The following is a 20558-nucleotide window of genomic DNA, read 5'->3' as shown; positions in this document are numbered from 1 at the left end:
GGATTATCTGATACGCCCGTCGGAAGATCATATCACATTGTTTCGCAACTAATCCAATCTCCTTTATTCAATCGGATTAAATTAAAGCTGGAATTAGGCCCAGCTTGTATAAATGAAAAATGAAAAATAATAATAGCATATAACTAAACTTTCAATTCCAGAAATCTCGCATTGTTTGTTTGCTTGTGTTTTTTTGGTATTTTTTTTCGTGTGTTTGTTTCTTGTTTGCTTGTTTTGTTTAAGTTTTTTGTATTTGCATTTTGTTCTTTCATTTGTATTTGTGTGCTTTGTTTTACAAGTACAAAAAATCATTTAGGATTGTTTTATAGTTTCACTTATAGTTAGACACATGTAGCTTTCCTTTACCATATATTTTTTGTAACTCGTGATCTTCATAAATATAAGTCATCATGTCGTCATCAATCATTAGTGCTTTTTATAATTATGGTATTAATCGTCGATATATTTTGGTCCCACCGCTACTCGACTTATCTGTCTGCTACGGACTTGTTTGATGAATATCAGATGTAAATGTTTAACAAGCACGACATTGAATAAAAGACCCATATAACATGTTGGGATATGCATCACCATCATATATTTCTCAGCACGTAGATATCTTCAATATGAAGTACCAATATAAGCAAGATTCTTATGATAGCAAATGGCTAAGCAATATGCAGACATTTATATTGTTGTAATATCCGGTATTTGTCAAATTTGTCCATTACAGAAGATCTTTATTGTGTATGTAGTGTATAAACAGTGTCCAAAATGAATGACACATTTTAATATCTTTTTGATTTACTTTTGCAAAGTGACAAAAAATCACGTAGCAAGTACAAGACGCCTACTGCACATGTCTTTCTGTAATATTATGCCAAATTACAATCCGTTCATATTCATGATATACATATATTGTACTGAAAAAATGAGAAAAAAAAATTCGAATAAGGTAAATAATTTAAAAAATATATAGATAGCAACCGTTGAATTGATAGAGTACATTATATAGAACAATCTAACAAAATAAAGCCTTGTAACAGTTTTGCACTATCCAGTAAGTAGAGAGATCGACAAATTCATGTACGGCTGTTTTCGATAATATACAAGCTGTAAAATCTTTAAAGCCAGTCCTATCAGAACATGCAATGGAATATTTCCCAATTTCGAGTAATACAGGGTGCTGATATATATGTAAGTAACTTCCTAGACCAACAATAAACAGGGGGAAACATTTTAAGTCTTCACTAGAGTCAAAACATGAAATGGCCTTAGTTGTCGTCAACGTAATACATGTATGTCTCTTCCATCCTTCTGTTTCTAAGTTTTCATTTTGAACTTTGTTCAAATCAGAACTACGTGTAGTGAAATATTTCAGTCTTAAAACTTTCAGGTAATGTGAAGATTAGCTAGAGTCAGTAGTACATTCAGTGCAAATGAACTAATTGCGCTGGAAGTTTTTTACACCCTTGATACGAAACTGCATCTCTTTCAAGCGACCGTGAACTTCAATAACAATGATTACATTCCTGACACAAATTACCAACAGCAGAATCAATCATTGACGTAACGAGAAGACAAAGAATGCTCCAACCCTTTACTGCTTGGTGAAGTGGTTAACTGATCTCCGTAATTGTGTTTACATATTGAAAGATTTGATCTGATTTTTAAACCGATTCCACTACACCTGCATGTAACTTGATGAAAGAACTTATTTATCAATTATTAGTTTGTTTGAACAAGTTGTTTTAAAGCCTATTAAGTAAGCCTCTGTGGTTAGGTAAAAACGCTATAAAGGTTGTAGTGGTATATGTTTCTCCTTTTCCCAGCTTCGAATGTCGGTCAGTAATAAATCAGTCAGTTGACTGTTTAAATAGTTTTTTAATTCAGTAATAAACTCGTGCGTGCATTAGCGGAGGTACAACAAAAGCCTTGTTTCAAACCCTATCAAAACTCTATCAAAGCACACAAATGATCCATACCTGGGTTCATAATGTCAATGTACACCGATAACTTTAATCACCATGGGCAAGGTAATATATAAATCATTGATATGTTGCATACGTTCTGATATCGCTATCACAAATCAGCATGCAAAATTTGGTGCATCAAATCTGGTACTATGCCATTGTTACTTTATTGTGAATTATACCCCATTCCATGTGCAAATCGGTTAATTTAATTTTGAATCGCTGATCTGGATACAAAGAAAAACGCAATTATTTTTTACGGATCAGAGGGAGAGGTGCAGGAAAGTCTGATGATATAGAGAAAAACTGGATATCACTGAAGTGTGCCCCTTTAGGCCACTACGTGTCCACCACCTTTTCAGAATTTCTGATCTGCCACTGCTTGTATAGGGCGATAAATAGAAAAATGACAAAGAAGTTATCACCTTTAAAAGGAAGATATTTCACAGCACATTTTAGTTTTCTTACATTGCGATTCGTACAATGCATCACCCATACTTTTGCACACAATAAAATCCACGGTAACAGAACGACAACACTCCTTCAAAATATACTAAAAAGTCAAATAACGACACGAAGACACATTGATGACCAACATTAAAATTAGGGCGAAATCATTCATTTCTTACTTCATTTGTTGTCATCGTGAACTTGTAAATCGTAATGGTGTATCCATCTGCGCCATGAATACTGATTTATTGAACGTGTCATGGTTTCCATTTCTTCTTTCGTCTACCCCGGACTTGACTTTTTATGAGCAGCTCGGCGGGTGTTTCTAAAAAAGCAGAGGACGCTTACCCTTCCGGTACACCTGGTGAATGCTCCCAGTTTTTAGTGGAGTCCGAGTAGCTCATTTGCTTTTGTTACTTTGTATGTATAATTTTAGTTACTTTATGTTCTTTGTTGCGTATGTCTGTTTTCCATGTCTGGTCTTTGTCCCTGGGTTACATTCTTTTGATTACCGCTATAACCTTGGTTTCCTTTATTATTCTTACTAAGGATCATGCTGCAAACGAAGAAGACAATTTAGAGGAAGTGGAAGAATATCAGAAATAGACAAATTTAGATTAAGTCTACGAAAAATCATCAAAACATTCATAAATTATTTGTTGAAAATTTTTGAATTTGATCTTGAACTTGATATCACAAAGCAATTAATCGTACGATAACAATAACGCAGGGTCAATAATTTATCAAAAGATTTCAAAAGAAATAAAATGAAGAAAAAATGAGTTCAATCGAAAGTTTGCTGTTGCATTGGTTGCATTTCACCATATCCGTTCCTTTTCTATACATGTATGATGTGCATTTATAAGTAAAAATATTATAAAACGCGATTTGCAGCATTTTTTTTTTTTTTTTGCTCGGAACCTTGAAGTTTTGTATCCTATAGTAAGTTAGACTTTGAAATGATTCATTTTAACAAAATACTTTACATTCTTTTTATTTAACATCTTATTTTTTTCCTGGTTAGTTTTAAATGTTTCAGTAGAAATAAGGGTCTCGATCAACACTCTGCATTTCATTTGCAGTGCATATAGAATTTGTTCTGTAGATACATGCAATACATTTGCGGCTATGTAAACAGCTTAATTAATATGGATAGCGTCTCGATCATTGCAAAGGGAGGCAAAAGGCTGTAAGGAAAACCCATTAACTTTATAAACAAAAAAATATTTCTCATCTTCTCCAAAGATGACGAAGGCATAAGGAAGAAGAAAAAAATAAAAATGCATTCTCACAAACGGAGGCAAAATGAGGGCCATGGGGATTATACAAACACTTTCGTCAACATATCGTCGATGGTTTTGTTTTTGGTGTAAGTTTCCAGTCAACTTGAATCTACATACGCCTCTCTGGTTTTATGTGTTGGTGTTTTAAATGAAATTTTAATGTCATTATGACATAGTGGTTTCAGGAGGATTTTTTGTGCTTACGAGGTTTTAACTGTTACAAATGAAACCCTGGCGTCGGTTTCACAAAAAGTCGTAAGTGTGAAATTGATCGTAAATCATGACGTCACAATGCTATTTTAGTTTATGACGTCATTACTTACGATCAATTTTACACATACGATTTTTTGTGAAACTGACACCAGAAGTTTGAAATGTTCCTTAAAGTTCGATATGTATTGGTATTTTCCTTTGACGTGTACAAGTTCAGTCCTTATGTTTTGTCTTTTCTAAATGTTTCCAATCTTATGAGTTAAAACAATAAATTAAATCACATCAATTTCAGTCCTAATAATGTGGTCATTTTAAAGCCTTTTTCTCGGAATAATTAATATAATTTATGACCATCATTTCCCAATAGTACCATTTTTACCATTCTCCTGTACAGTATATGCGCTGTGTCAAAGTTTTTACACCTCAAAACATCTAATTACAGCCTTTTCAGCAAATAAGTGAAATTCACTGAAATTATTTTCGCGGATTCATATCTTTTGAAAAAAAAATCACATCCGGTATAGCAGAGGATATAAGCTACATGTATACTACATGCACTAAGTAGTTAATCAGAAAGCGGTTATTCGGTCTGCAGAGGAAACTAATTTTTCCCTATCAACGCTGTTATGGATTCCAAAAGAAATCCGTCATCACGGTGTAGATAAGTGCCGAAAATAACAGATTTAGTGTGTTGATATCTTGATTCGTATGATGTCGAATTTGTCCTCAAACTGAGGTGTACGACTGTACAAAGACAGGGTCAACGAACTTTTCCATAGGGTACCTAGCTTGAATATTTTTTTACTAATACGAAATGGCTTGTACTACTGGCAACTTGAAGATATGCATATCCATACTCGGAGAGTATAGATAGTCGAACGACAATAAAATACATACATTTGCAATTCAACACAAAATGCAAATTGAAAAAAAAATGTATATGTCCTGCACATAATGTAATACATACTAAACTTTAAGGATGTTTGCAGTTCTGTTTGAGAATAACAGGGATTCCGAAGAGTTGAAAAATGTTTTTAGATCTTTCGTGCCGGAATAATGTAAGAAGAGAAAAATGATGTGTCAGTGTTCTCGTATTTTTGAGATATAAGCATTTGAAATTTTGACAGGAAAAGGAATTTTCTTGGTTTTTCATAGCTTTTGTCTTAGTAGGTTTTATCTATTAAAAACAGCAAAGAATTAACAAAGGTTCCACAAAAACTTCACAAATAACATGTTCAGGTGTGTTTAATGAAATTAAATACGAGAAGAAAAAGTGTAGGGGGGGGGTTCACTAGGAAAAATATCAATGCTATGAAATGGATAAAACCAAAGCAGTAATAAAATCTGACAAAAATGGCTGAACATCTTATTAAGCTGTAGTATCGTTTTCTCTGATGACGTAATTTGATACGTTAAATTGAATGAATTTGTTGGAAAAATCACAAACATATTATCTAACTACAAGTGACTAAAACAATTGACAACTTACCAGAAACTCGATACATAAATAAAATGAATGTTTATTTTTGTATACATGTTTAAAAGCTAAACAAAATTAAAATTTTAATACGTTGATAAATAAAGGAATTGACTTGCAAATGTCATAAATTTAAATATCGCGAACTCTGTAAAGCAAAAATAAATACTACTTTAAAGTACTTTCACAGATACATAAGCGTGCCCTAATTATTTTAAATGATTGCAACAAAGTTAAGGTATTGATCATGAAATATTGAATATTGTTTGTACAGCATTAGGATAGCCAAATATAATATTATGCCATCAGATAACTACAGCATTACGGCATTTTGTAATTCGATTATTTGCAGCCTTGCTTGGAAATATGTTTACTGTCAATACTTGCTCTTTTTTACGAATTGGATGTTTTTATTGGGTTTAGTGTGTAGCAATATAGAATATATCGGCCGAGGAGTAGCACCAAGTATGATATTTAAAAACAAAATAAAAGCAACTTCAAGTTGCATACATAATGAAAGTCGTCTTACGAACAAAATATTTTTTTGTAACAAAGCACGAAGTGTATTACCGCTGTAACATCTGTGGCAACACCGCCTGCACAAAGTTCAACGCCCTAAACCACTCGGCCAGCTAGACTATATAAAAATATAGCTTTCGCTGGCCGGGTCATTCCTCCTCGTAGGATTTATCTAGGGCTGTAACTTAGTACACAATGTATGGTAGTACGGGACAGTTCATTTTAGATGTTATTATGTAGGAGAGAGGATCAAATTAATGATGCATGTATCAATTTGATCCGATGGAGCAGTGTAGCGAATAGAGTCGTCACATTCTGAAACGTTTGTATAATATTGATTTGTTGTGACATGGATTGTCTAACATCTTTGGGAATTTTTCAGACCTTTCTATACGTTTATATATCTTCCCTGCATCAATTTGATGCGATGGAGTATATATATATAAACGTCTCAGAATGTGACGACTCGCTACAATGCTCCATCACATCAAATTGATACAGGGAAGGTAATGTAAGTATAGAAGGGTCTTGAAAATTCCCAACGATGTTAGAACTCTCAAATTTGCGAAGCAAATATTTGGTTGTTCCCTCCGCGGGACTCGAACCACCGTGATATCTATGGCAACACCGCCTGCACAAAGTCCAGCGCCCTAGATCATTCGGCCAGCCAGGATATCTATGGCAACACCGCCTGCACAAAGTCCAGCGCCCTAGACCACTCGGCCAGCCAGGCTATTTTCAAGGCCCTTAAAGTTAAATATATAAACGTTTCAGAATGTGTCAAATTTTTGATCGTACTCTTCGCGGGATTCGAACTCGTACCGCTGTGACATTTTTTGGCAACTGTCCCGTACTACTATACATCGTGCACTAAGTTACAGCCACAGATTAATCCTACGAGGAGGAATGACCCGGCCAGAGAAAGCTATATTTTTATAAAACCTAGTGGGCTGAGTGGTCTCGAACTCGTACCGCTGTGACATCTTTGGCAACACCGCCTGCACAAAGTCCAGCGCCCTAGACCTCAGTCACGTGGTACACAGTAACCCGTTATTCCTGAAATAACTTTTAAGAAAAATCTTAGTTGTAACAGCTTAGCCAGTTTCGGTACACGATAGAGTGCCAAACATACACCAAAGCTAGTATCAAACAGTCAAAAGACATAAACATGTAGTAAATTGCATCCACGCTGATGCATTGTACATGCCAATCATGTCTGATTAATCCCATTATTGATGGACGGTGCACATATTGTACGTAAACATTATAATTACTTCGGAGTAGATCAAAGAGTTTTGTGAGTAATCACCAAGAAGAAATAAATACTTATCACAAACGTATTACAAATGGCCGAAATCGTCAATCAGAATTGGTATGCTGTGTTGATGATTTTCTCCAGATTTCCTTGTTAGATACACTGAATTCTTTCTTTTAACTATCAGCATTGTTGTTAAGGTTTGAAGTTTCTTCTACATATTTTGTGGGTGAATTAATTTACCGATCAAAAACAAAAGTTTTTAATTTTTTTTATTTTTACCGTCAAGTATTTCTTGCAAGTGATGCAACATTAAAAAAATGCGCAATCACCATATAAATTTAGTTTTAAAAACAATAATTCAAGTATATGTATATGGATCGCTTTGAAATTGTAAGATACAACTTTGGATTTTGCACAAGAAATAGTGTGGTTTCCTTTGAGGGATCTGGGCTCTCCGCAAATAGGGATTAAGAACCAGACGGGCCTAGAAACAAGACTCAGTATTCCTCATTCCTTGACCCATTTCAATGTGACTTTATTCGAAGTTTTTATTAAGCCCCCATCAACAGTTATTAGTCGATATCATCAGAGTAAGAGTCCACAATCAGACTTTTAATCTAATCTGATTTTTACAACTATTGAATGTATTTTTTTATAGGCTGAATCTAACTGTGCATTCATATTTGTGGGTTTGTTTAAGACCATAAATTCAGAGTTTTTTTTTCTGCCGTATTCATTTTTTGTCAGAAACCTATGATGTGTCAAAAGTATATTAATCCAAGTTCAGAGAATTGTATCAAGCTTCATTGTTGTATCCATTATTGGGTCTTTTAAAGGTATGGTCTCTGCAATCGTGTTAAACTGCACCAGCGAAACATATATTCAAAATCAATTCGCAAATAGAATTTTAACGACCGATGCAATGAAAGATCTTTGCAGTCGGATTACTGGCCTTTTTATATTATGTCTTACTATTGTCGTTCCTCTTGAGCATATAAATTTTGTCAACTGGTAGGATCCCTCCGGTCATTTTTTTTTAAATTATCTTATTCAATTTTGGTATTTTGTATTTTTGTTTTATTTATTTATTTTTTATTTATTTTTTTCGTTTTGTATTTTCGTGTGTATGAACAATGTTTGTTGAGACAGAGAGACAGGTTTAATTTTGTTATTTGCTTTTTCTTTGTTTTGTTTTGTTTTAATAGTTTGTTTTCTCAAACAGTTCATTTTTGTTTCGGTAGCTCTCACCAGAGACACGAAGAAATAGATATTAACTATCTCGACTATGTGAACTGATAACAAACTACACACAATTAACATTTATATTGTTCATCCTGTCTGTGGTACTTTGAAGAATAGGTGTATCATATAAGGTTCTTTCACCATACGTAAAAACCTATTGATATTAAATTAAGTTCCTGATAAGGAGACATTTACATCGATTGAGTGTAATTGAGTTTGGAATGTTCAACGGCGTCTTAATTACAGGCATTTGACCAAATTTATGCAATAACTACTACTACCAGACATAGATAATGTAGACATGACACGACAAGGAAGATTAAAATGTGCATTATCGCCAATAAAGTCACTATTTATGTAAGACTGGCGTGATCTATTGCATAAATGTTTTTCGATGATTTGCTCAGCCGTTGACGATTAAATATTATACGTCTTTGAGTATGTATAACTTTAGACATGTATATTGTATGCACATTTTTGGCTGGCAAAAACATCGATTAAGCAAGTAACACCTTTTTGTAACATTTAAATGCAAACGAATATTTCTGCGATGAAAGTGAAAGAGCTAGTAAAAACCACCATTGTCAAGTATCGGTTAAACGTCGTTATTTTAAAGGATTAATTGCGCGAACAGTGCAAGTTGCTAACGATAATATCTAATTAGAAGCTGTTAACCAATAAATTATATAAAATTATGTTGACTTTATCAAAATGTTAAGAACCGTAATATTTATTATAGTATTACCAACATGCACGACAAGCAATGACCTAAGTCAGGCGATTGGTATTAGGATAATAAATCCAATCATGATGTATCGTGAAATAGACAGAATTTTTCTTTACCAACGTCATTGGGGGGTCTATCTTCCAACTTTGATAAGTTGTATACAAGAGTAACATATTATGTCAATAAACGAACTAAAATAAATTGAACTTAAAAAGGAAATGTCGAAAAAGTGCATGGCTAAACAGATTAACACGAAAATTTTACCACATACATTTTTTTATCAGAATTTAGTTAAACCTAGCAGGTTTGGTTATGTATGCCAAAAACTTCTGTCTGATCCCTCTATGATCTTTTTTTAGTAACAACTGCCGACGGATAAAAAATCCCAATATCTGTTCTATGTAGAACACTCTATTTAGCAATCTTAAGTTTGGTTATAATTGGACTGGCAGTGTCGGAGATGAAAGTTTTTGAAAGAAGTAACATTAAGAATAGCGAAAAATAACAACATCGAAAAGGGGTGATAATCCAACATGGCTAAAGAGATTAACGCGAAAATTGAACCGCAAATAGATTTCATCATACTTAACATTTTAACTCCAAATTTGGCTAAACCCAACGGTTATGGAGATATATGCGAAAAACCTCTCTCTGACCCAATGTCCTATTTTAGTAACAACGGCCATGTTTTTTTCGAATTATCAAAAACCCTCACATCAATTCAATGCAGACCACTCAGTGTGCTCGTTTTTTTTTTTTTTTTTTTTTTTTTGTGATATAAGCATTTGACGTTTTGGCGGGAAAAGGATTTCTCTAGATTTTCCATGGAGTTTGTCTTAGCAGCCTTTGTCGATTAAAACCACTGAAGAAACAAAAAAAATCGTAAAAGTTCCCATTTAAATTTATAGATGTGTTATATGTAATTATCAAAAGATAATTTGGGGTCACTGTGCAAAAATAAATGAATGAAGAATGAAGTTCAAACTAAATCTGTCAAAATAGATATTACACCACCGGACTTACTAGTACCGTAATGATCCTGACCAGGTACAGGCATTTTAAACGAAATAGTGGGTTGAGTCTAGATTTTACAGCGCACCAAACCTCCTCCTTCCATTGCGGCGTGAATATTACGGTGGTGGTTAAAAATCATTTGCATGCTATCGTGTCATAATCGGTAAAACAGTGGTCACATCAGCACAAAGAATATTTTACCATAAGAAATCATAATTCATTGTTTAAGAAAATTAGAAAAAAAAATGATTATTTTTCAACCGAGGACTGATATATGAAAAAGATTTGACAAAAGACGCATTTCCTCATACCCCTGATTCAGGAGTCTGTTACACAGATATTTATTGCGTTCAAGGAAATCAAAGTAGTTAGCACTTGCTCTATTGTAGCAAATCAGTTATGAAATATAAACACCGTATGCAGGAGGAGAAGGTGTAAGGAAAAATAATGATTTAAAACTAATGTCGTCTCTTTTATCATAAATATTAGTACTGAGATGGGAACTGTTGTTAAATTCGAGATGTAGGTCCAAAAAGATGCTGAACAAGCTGTTTCTGTAATCACATTTATCTCGAGTTCTTGCAGTGATATTTAAGGTAACCACTTACAATACAATTTAATAGACAATACAACTTCAATATCTGTATGCGAAATTAAAAGATTTGGCATCTTTTATATTTTTATTCTTTACGAGATTCTGAAGATATTCAGTCTCGTATAAATACAAAAACAAGTTCACTAGGAGAGGAGTTAGTGCCTCTTGGAATGCCAATTTATTGCCAAAAATAGCTCCTCCAAAAAAGTCCTTTTAAACGAGATTTCAATTTATCATGTTGTAAGTGTAAAGAGTTGAGAAGGCAAAAGTTTGAAGAGAAGTAATTTTCGAAAAAAAAAAACTACGGAATTTCAGGTTTTCAAGCAAATTAGTATCCGTATACGACTTAAGTCAGTACAAGAGTGGGTGGTATGAAATTGAAACCTTATATCATTTATGCACATGATAGGAGTATGGAATTTACAATAACTAAAACAAATGCAATGAGAGTTTTAAAATGTTTTCCACCATCTCAAAAGATGGACAACAGTTAGATACTCATTTAGGAAGTAGAAATTAAAAAAAAAACTTCCTACAAAGTCAAAAAAAAAAATTATAATGTTGTTGCAATTTTTGTTCTTGTCATTATTCATGGCTAGTAATATTGCTTATTGTTATGGCAAATCAGCCATATCTATAAAATACGTAGATATTATTCTGAACTTCAAAATTTAAGTTGGCGTGTTTGCCAAAAGCAAATTATTGGAAACATACACAATTAAAAAATAAGTATTAAATATTTTCCTGCTGGAATAAAGAGAATTAAAAATATTCTCAACATGGCAAGCTATTATTCCAACAATGATTATGAATACAGATATAAATTGTTTTCTGTACTCCTACGGCAGCCATTTTATACATTAACGTTTAAGTATAGAGTAATAAATTTCGCCCACTTTAATTGTTAAACTGTAGCGTAACTTAATCATGGACATGTTAAGGGGTTCGGGTACAATTGTTCAACACCATGCAACTTATTTGAACTTTGATATATATATATATATATTACATATTTAAACTTTTGTTTATTTTTTATGTAGTTGAAACTAAAAGTTTCGTGAAATTGTAAATGAAACTGGTCGGAACCACGACACGGAGTTTAAAAAAAGTTTGTTGATTTGTTCTACTTTTAAGTTTGCGTGCTTTACCCTTTCTAGCAATCTAAAAACAAAGACGATTATTGTTATTTACCGTCTATGTACTGGATTCCGAAACTCCACATCAATCCATACTTCTATACTGTCAAAGTGTATCTCCAGTTTTCCCACAATACTTGTTACTCTCGTAGTGGTATTAATTCAATGTGGACCCTGAACCATTCGAAAGATATTTTGGAGACCTTCAATTCAAGATTATTATCAGAATATAATAGCAATAAACATATGATTTTTTAACACTGTATACTTCTATTCCCCATACTCAGTTAAACTCTCGACTCAAAAACATTATACATCGTTGTTTCTCCAAAAAAGATGGTTCAACTACATACAATATATAATTCTTGGTAGAGATTCCTCATACATTTCTTTTTAAATTCCAAATGATCTTCGAAAGAAAGAACATCCTTTAGCAAGATCCTTGAATCTCAGTTCCCGCTATATAAATGACGTATAATCGTTAAACAATCCTAGTTTCGGGGATTTAATACATAGCATCTACCCCAAAGAACTTTAGATAGAGGATACTACTGACACTGTGAAGTCAGCCTCATATCATGACCTACACTTAGAGATCAATTGAAAAGGAAAACTATTGACCAAACTTTACGACAGACGTGATGACTTTTCATTCAGAATTGTCAACTTTCCTTTCATCTGTGGCAACATCCCTTCAGCACCTGCATATGGAGTCCTCTTATCACAGCTCATACGTTATTCCGGAGCTTGCCGTAACTTCACAGACTTTTGGGATCCCGCTAGACTTAATACAATTAGGCTTCTGGAACAGGGTTATGTTGCTACAAGATTGAAGTCATCAGTACACAAGTTTTATGTTTGTCATCTGGAACGCGTTGATCGTTACGGTGTATCCGTCTCCACCATGAAAACTTATTTGTTCAACGTGTCAGTTTTCCTTTCCTCTTTCGCCTACCCTGGACTTGATTTTTTATGAGCAACTGGGCGGGTGATTGTAGAAAAGCAGAGGACGCTTACCCTACCGGTGCACCTGGAGTGTGCTCCCAGTTTTTAGGGACGTTCGAGTTCCTTTGTCTGTTTTTCATGTCTGGTCTTTGTCCCTGAATTATATTCTTTTGATTTTCACTTGAATCTTGGTTCCCTCGGTCTCGGTTACTCTTGCAATCTAAAACCTCACGTGCAAAGCGACAGAAATCCTCACACCATGACAGTTCCAGCACCATGTGTATATCTATATATATAGAAGCCTAAACATCATAGAATTCATTGTTGGAACAAAAGGTAATTGCAGCAGGTTTACTCGACGAGATTAATGTAATTATATGAAATAGTTCAGGGAGTGGATCGAAACAAGTTTTCGGAGTTTGGAGGATTCCCAATCTGATGGTACTGAAAAATCATATAATCATGTTTTATAAAAACGAAACAACACATTACGCCATGCTTCTAATATTTGAAACATGTTTGCTCCTCTTCCTACCATAGAACCAATTATGAGTTGACTTTTTGTATAATAAAGAGATCCGTAACATAATTCAATTGCTGTTAGCTCGGTTTGTTAAAAAATTGTGTAATGCTGGATGTATTGCATAACCACAGTACTTTCATGTCTCTTAACCCAAAACATATTTGTCACAATCGATTTACATCGTATTAAAACTATTGAAGCCTTCTATTACCACGCAAACAAAACATATTGTCTTTCTGGCCGTCTGTCTATTCATTTTGTAGGCAAATCTCATAACTTAAATCGTGCAATGAAAATCATTTAATATTGTACATGGACAAGATAATTGTTGTCGGAGACTTCCAAATATAACTAATTTTTTATTACTAAAATGGTTTATACATTCGAAGCTAGTAAACAACTCTTATATCGTTTAATTGATTTGATGACAATACATCTGTCTAGTTGTATATGAACTGTTAAGAACATGAACAGCTTGAATTAACTATGATTAAAAGATTTTCGAAGTAACAAGAATGGATAAGTACGAACTGTTGTTTTTGTTTGTTTGTTTATTTTTTATCTCCGTCTTGAAAAAAAGTTAAGTAGGTGGTCATTCCTAAAAAGAGGAATGCAATGTATCTGAGGTATTAGTAAGAGCTTTATTTCATATCATAGCATTTTATTAACAAAAATCTCAAAACAATACGACCATGTTGCAATCAAATATAATAAATTCATAACTATTTACAGTATAACTGATTTACATGCATTTTTGCCCTCTGTAGTTATTTTTCCACATTGTATAATTGATTATGTTTAATATTTCTTAAATGCAAGTTTTACTTAACTATATTATGTCACGTTCCTGACGATTAATATGTTTTATAAAGGCTACAGCTGTTTAGATTGATACAAAAAACTTTCTCCTTCTTCGAGTGTTCTGGCTTGAACTGGAATTTAAGGGTTATAACTAAATTACCGAGCTGATAAATTCCAGTGATGTGCATCAAATCATCAAATATATATATATATAGGCATATTGTTTAAGACTTTAAAAAGTATTGATGCGGTATTCTATCGGCTCCTCTTAACAATAATTAATCCTCTATTTCGCCTACAGTGTGCGCTTCTAGACACAGTAATGCTGATATATGTTTGAAATGGGAAATAAATCCTACAAATTGGACTGTTACTAAATTTAGCTATAATTGACATCGATTCAAGCCTAGGAATCACAGTAAAAGTGTTTTGTTTTCAGCGTTGACGTGCGACGGCTTTTGTGATGTAGTAGTAAAAACACATTATCAACTGATATATACAAATATATTTACGACATATAGGTTTTTTAAGATGAAGTGGGTGGTCCATACATTTCAGTATGCATGTGTTCTGTGCAAGTGTTACAGGTCGACTTTTTTATATTTCGTCCAATCTTGAAACTTTTTAATTGACTTTTAAATTTGTGCAATATAGTGTCCAAACCAGTTGTAGTGCCCATAATGAATTGCAAGTCACTATGCTTATTATAAGTGTGTCAAAAACTAGATTATTGTGGCCATCTTGCCCCAACTGTTCATGGTTCGACCACTGCGGTCGTACCATGCTGCGCTCGGCGAAGCTTTTTTAAAATTTTTTTTTTGTGTTTTGTGTGTGTGGTTTTTTTTTATGCGTGTATTTTTTCTTTTGGAGGTGGGGTTGTCATGTGGATCTGTTTTAAGAGGCAAATCTGTAGATTTAGGAAAGTGTCTTAATATTATAAAGCCAATTCTCTGTGTAGGGCATAATTATTTATTTAATAAACTGAGTATTGATGACCTGAGGTATCCATTGTCGTCGTTGGAATGTAAATCAAGAATTCAAAAACAAGCGTTGTTATTAGCTTGCTGTAACTTGTTTCACCAATGGTTAAAGCAGGTCTAAAGTAGCCGCTTGAAACCAACCATTACAATTAAGGGATACCTTCTTTGTGTAATCTGTGACTCAAAAAGTATTAAAATTATTCAGAAAAAAGTATCCTCATCAAAAATAACTCTAAAAGAATGTAAATGGATTGCAGAAAAGAGAAATTTGCGGTTTCATGGACCGGGGCCACTTGATATCACCTCAAGAGATATTTTAGGAGAATTTTTATCATTGTAATGGGGTAGATAAAAAAAACTTGATAGGTGAATTATATTGACCTAGATATTACAGTGTCAAACAGATGATGTTAAAAGTTACAGGTTTGTTGAAACACTGACCAAGTAAATAAGTTTTTTCAAACAAAAGTAAAATATACATAATGTTCTGATATGTGATACAACGATTAGTATGTATATGTACTTGGTTTGTATTGTTATATACAGGATCGGGATACCCAAGAAAATTGACGTTACCAATCACGTGATCGTGACGCAAACTCAATTTTTATTTAAGATTTTCTTAGTTTTTAATTACACGATTGTCCTTTGTCGTTATTCCTTTTGGTGTTCCTACTACTTTGCTTACACTAATCTCCCGCTATTTGTATATTTGATGCTCACTACGTTTTTTTACCTCTACACTGTTTGCTGTACATTTTTATAAATGCCAAAACATATATATACAATATATTTGTTAACATAATCAACAATGTCACTTTTGACATGAATAAAATGACGAGTCGATATCATTGGGTTATTCTTGTTTGTGTATCATCTGAGATCTATAAGCAGACATTTTTATACATTGAAAAAAGTATAATTGCATTATTTTCGTTCTATAAATAACAACACTGTTATGACATACTGAGTGTGCAAATATAATGAAAAAAAAAAAACTATATTAATATCCCAAAGTGTTTAAATATGAGCAACCTCAATTCTTACGTTGATAATACAAAGTTTTCTCCCAATACTTCCACATTCTTTTGTAGTAATGTATCAAAATTAAATACAGTTTTCTCCTTTCTATGAATACATGTGTAACCATTTCTTCAATGATTATCTGCATTTATTCGAATACGAAATCAAAAGTCCAGGTAAACCATGAAAAAAACTTACACTGGATGTAGAAAACATTTGAACATAGTACATTCTATATTAAGTATCGAGGGAAGTGCATATTTTAAATATGACATTTAAATAAAAATCATTGTACCGGAGTGCTTTTCATGTTTTTTTTTTATTTTCATTGAGTATGGTAGAATCTTTCACAATAATGTTGATGATGACTGCTGTTTCGCTCTTTACCCTTTGACCTTAAAGACGCTCTTCCGTGGAAACGCAAGTCACCTGATCATAGTTCTGTTTTCCGATTGGCCAAATACTGATAACTTAGTTGCGTTCGAAAAAAAACATATCGAAAATTAAATTTGCGTGCCATGTATTATTTCCTGAATGAAATATAGAAAATTATAAGTTAAAAGAACAATTTTTACTGCTTCGACTATCTTTATTTTTAAAGATAGTACGATTAAACTATGAAATATTTGGTTCTTGGTAAAATATGTTTAGTGATCACAATCAGATTAAAACAACTAAAAGATAGGACGCTGTCTTATTTCCCTCCGTCGCTCCTTGGCCAGACCTCAATTGAGATATGACATCAAGCACAAACTTATTTTTGCTCTAACCTTTCATTATTTTTAAAATTAAATTGAGCTCTGTAAATATGCAATATTTCGAATCCAATAAATCAGTTGATACGTTATCTTCTAAATGTAATTTTTCAATTTTGATGATTTTTCACCATTTTCTTGTAATTTATACTACGAAACTTCGTTTAATTAAATGATATCGTCCAGGTGCGAAACAATCAAGGATTAATTTCTTTCTTTGTGCCTCTGCCTTGACAGAGTGTGTTGGGAAACTTGTTATTGTAGCGAAACTGAAATTTGGATTTTGTTATATCTGAAACTTCCTTGACTCTTTGCAATCGGTATTTTTAGCCGACGATCATTAATATAGTCAAATGTCAATGACAATTGACATTATATCCTGTTTTATTATGTATGTACTATTTTATTGCCGTTTCATATTTTACGATGTTAGAATGCTTAATTCTAATTGCCCTCTCCCTATTTCCAGTGACAATCAAAATTTGTCGACCCCATTATCCTTGTGTTCCATCCCATTTTTCATTTCATCATCATTTCATGTTTATTTTATCATCCATTTTACGTTCAATGCCTGGATATAGCTGAAATTGCTGCTCGGGCGTTAATTCCCAACAATATATCAATCAATCAATCATTTACATATCATACTGTGCTTTATCCTGTATCAGTTTGATGGCAGTATTTTTTTCGAAGAATGTCCATCACTCTGTATGTATCGTTCAAAGAAAGTTTGCACAAAGAAAATTGAAATGAAACATTGAGTAGGTATATTGCTTTAGAACACTTAGCATGGTTTTAATCTAACACGATACTCTCTTTCAAGTACCTAACAATTATCAAAGTAAACGCAATATACGTTGATGTTCAATGGATAACCAGTCAAGTTACTCTAGTTCAGTTGCTTCCACTTTGAAATAATACTAAAATATCATATGGATTTAGTCACATTTTTTATTGTTGATAGAAAATTGATTTTTCGTACAATTTTAACTCCAACCTCTTCTGACTAAATGTTTTTGTCGTTGTCGTCCGTACAATAAATGGCAATATAGTGCATGTTATCACAGGTTTCCTTTTAAAAAGACAGAAGGTTGGAATTCAATTTTGGGTTAAGGCATAACCACTGTATAATGATACACTACTTTCTACTAAGGGCTTTGTTTTCAAGCTGGTGCAAAATAAATTTTTGTGGATATTAATTAAAATAAAATTGATTTTATTTGATTACAAACAAAGCTAATAACCGATTAATATGGTTTATATATAAGATTTTTGTAGAGTAAACACTTGACTTTGACAATAGATTTCTTGTTTTTATTTATTTATTTATTTTATTTTTTTTTTACTTTTTTGCAGTATAGAACTTTCCTCGGTTTAAATGTCTTATTGATGAAAATTAAAGAGGTATCACCGAAATAGACTTTTAAATACATATTTATACTGTTCATAGTATATAATTCATGAATGCTGTGAGACATACAATTTGCAATTAACCTACGTAAGAGATTCAAGGATTCAATTTAAGTAATCAATAACAATTAGACAAGAAGAATATTGCATTAGGATAACAGAAAATATATTTATGTATGACCCATGCAACTGAACTTGACTTCAGTAAATTACGTTTTTAAGGCTGAATCTAAAAAATGAAATAATCAACAAATTAAGGTTAGCAAGACACACGGTGATTAATGATGTATTAGAAAAAAGCTCATTGCTACTCTCATCTAACACAAATCTCTCCGAAAGGTTCTTTCTGTGGGTCCCAAGTACCAGAAACTACTATCCATAAATCGGAATGATAACTTTAAAGTTTTTACGGATGCCGTGGATGACTACGCCACAAAATGAATAAAACGAGAACAAGAAAACATTGATTTTCTGTCTGAGTGGGTAAAGGCTGTGAGGTCTATATCTGTGAAATAAATGAAAGTTTTAGGTAGGTAAATAAGTGTCAGTGCTACATCGGTTTTGAAGAATCTGATGTAGCAAAAACATTGTCTACTATGCATGACAAGTAAGTTATCGTACCAACAGACAAAACCCAAAACAACATTGTTTTGTCTGCAAAACGTATTACATCCAATGTTTATTATGAGAGGTAGACATAGAAAAAATAGCAGTAAGAAGACCTATACCGCTACCACATTATTCAAGAAGAAATAGTGGAAAACCAAAAATCCTATCCTCTTTTTGTCTCTCTACCAAAGATGATGATTGTGATCTACCGTCTTTGTAATGGATTCCTAAACTCCACAAGAATCCATACAAACAACGCTACATAGTTGGATCTGCAAAATGTACCACCAAATCTTTTTCAAAACCTTCAACTTCTGTACTCGCAGCTGCCAAAAAGATTTACCAGTTCTAGCATGACACTAGTTACTCCCATAGTGATATTAATTCAATGTGGATCCTGAAAAAATTCGATAGATTTTCTGGAAACCCTTGATTATTATCAGAATACAACAGCATTACAACCAATGATTTTTCAACTTTTACACTTCTATGCCCCATACTCAATTAAAATCGTGACTCAAAACACAATACATCGTTGTTACTCCAAAGAAGACGGCACACCTAGATACAAATATGCAGCTCTTAGTAGAGATTCCACGTACTTTGTAAAAAAAGATTCCAAATCATCTTCCAAATATACCGAAGGAGATGTTTTCAAAATGCTGGAATTATTGATCAACAACATATTTCTCCAGTGTTGTGAACGCGCTTTCAACAAACGGTCGACATGCCAATAGGAACAAATTGTGCTTTCTTGCTTGCTGACCTACACTTAGAGATCGATGGTAAAGGAAAATTATTGACCAAACTATACTGACTTTTCATTCCGTATTGTCAACTTTCCTTACATCTAAATCCGTTCAGCACTTGCATATGGAGTTTTCATATCACAACTCTTACGTTATGCCAGAGTTTGCCGTAACTATGAAGACTTTTTGTAGCGCGCTAGACTACTTACAATTAGGCTTCTGGAACAGAGTTATGTAAAGTAAAGGAAAGCGCACACACGCACACACATTATATTAAAGACATAAATAACACACGGAGGTAATGTACAGTTTGTAATGATCAAAACCTAATTTATTTTTGCAGAAGACAAAAAAAGAACAAAAACATACAAACAAACCAAAACAAACAAACAAACAAACATTAAAAAAAAACAGAAACATGAAAACAATATTCGGGTGAGGCCAGGTACCATCGAGAATGGATGGAATCAATAGGCTATAAGCCTCACATCTGTATGTCAAACGGGATCTAAAAATAATCAAGGGAACCAAGGTTACAGCGGTAATCAAGGGAATGTAATCCAGGAATAAAGACCAGACATGGAAAACAGACATACACAACAAAAACATGAAGTAACTAAAATCATACATACAAAGTAAAAAAAGCATGAATGAGCAACTCGGACACTAAAAACTGGGAGCATGGACAAGGTGCACCGGTAGGGTAAGCTTCCTCTGCTTTTCTAGAAAGAACCACCGAATTGCTTATAAATAGTCAAGTCCGGGGTAGACGAAAAAGGAAAGAAAAACTATAACAGGTTGAACAAATCAGTTTTCATGGTACAGATTGATACACCGTGACGATCCACGAGTTCATGATGACAACCATAAAACTTC

At 33.2% G+C, this 20558-nt stretch overlaps 1 protein-coding gene across 1 annotated transcript in view; it reads left to right on the top strand.

Moving 5' to 3' along the window:
- Nucleotides 1–20558, top strand: part of LOC148619570 (transmembrane protein 114-like) — a 43830-nt gene that overhangs the window by 1396 nt on the left and 21876 nt on the right. The gene's annotated exons all lie outside the window — the stretch shown is intronic.

This window comes from Perna viridis, chromosome 4 (genome assembly GCF_037379345.1).
Source record: "Perna viridis isolate PV_CMFRI_1.1 ecotype Kerala chromosome 4, ASM3737934v1, whole genome shotgun sequence".
Lineage (NCBI taxonomy): Eukaryota > Metazoa > Mollusca > Bivalvia > Mytilida > Mytilidae > Perna > Perna viridis.
This window is presented reverse-complemented; position numbering and strand designations above follow the sequence as displayed.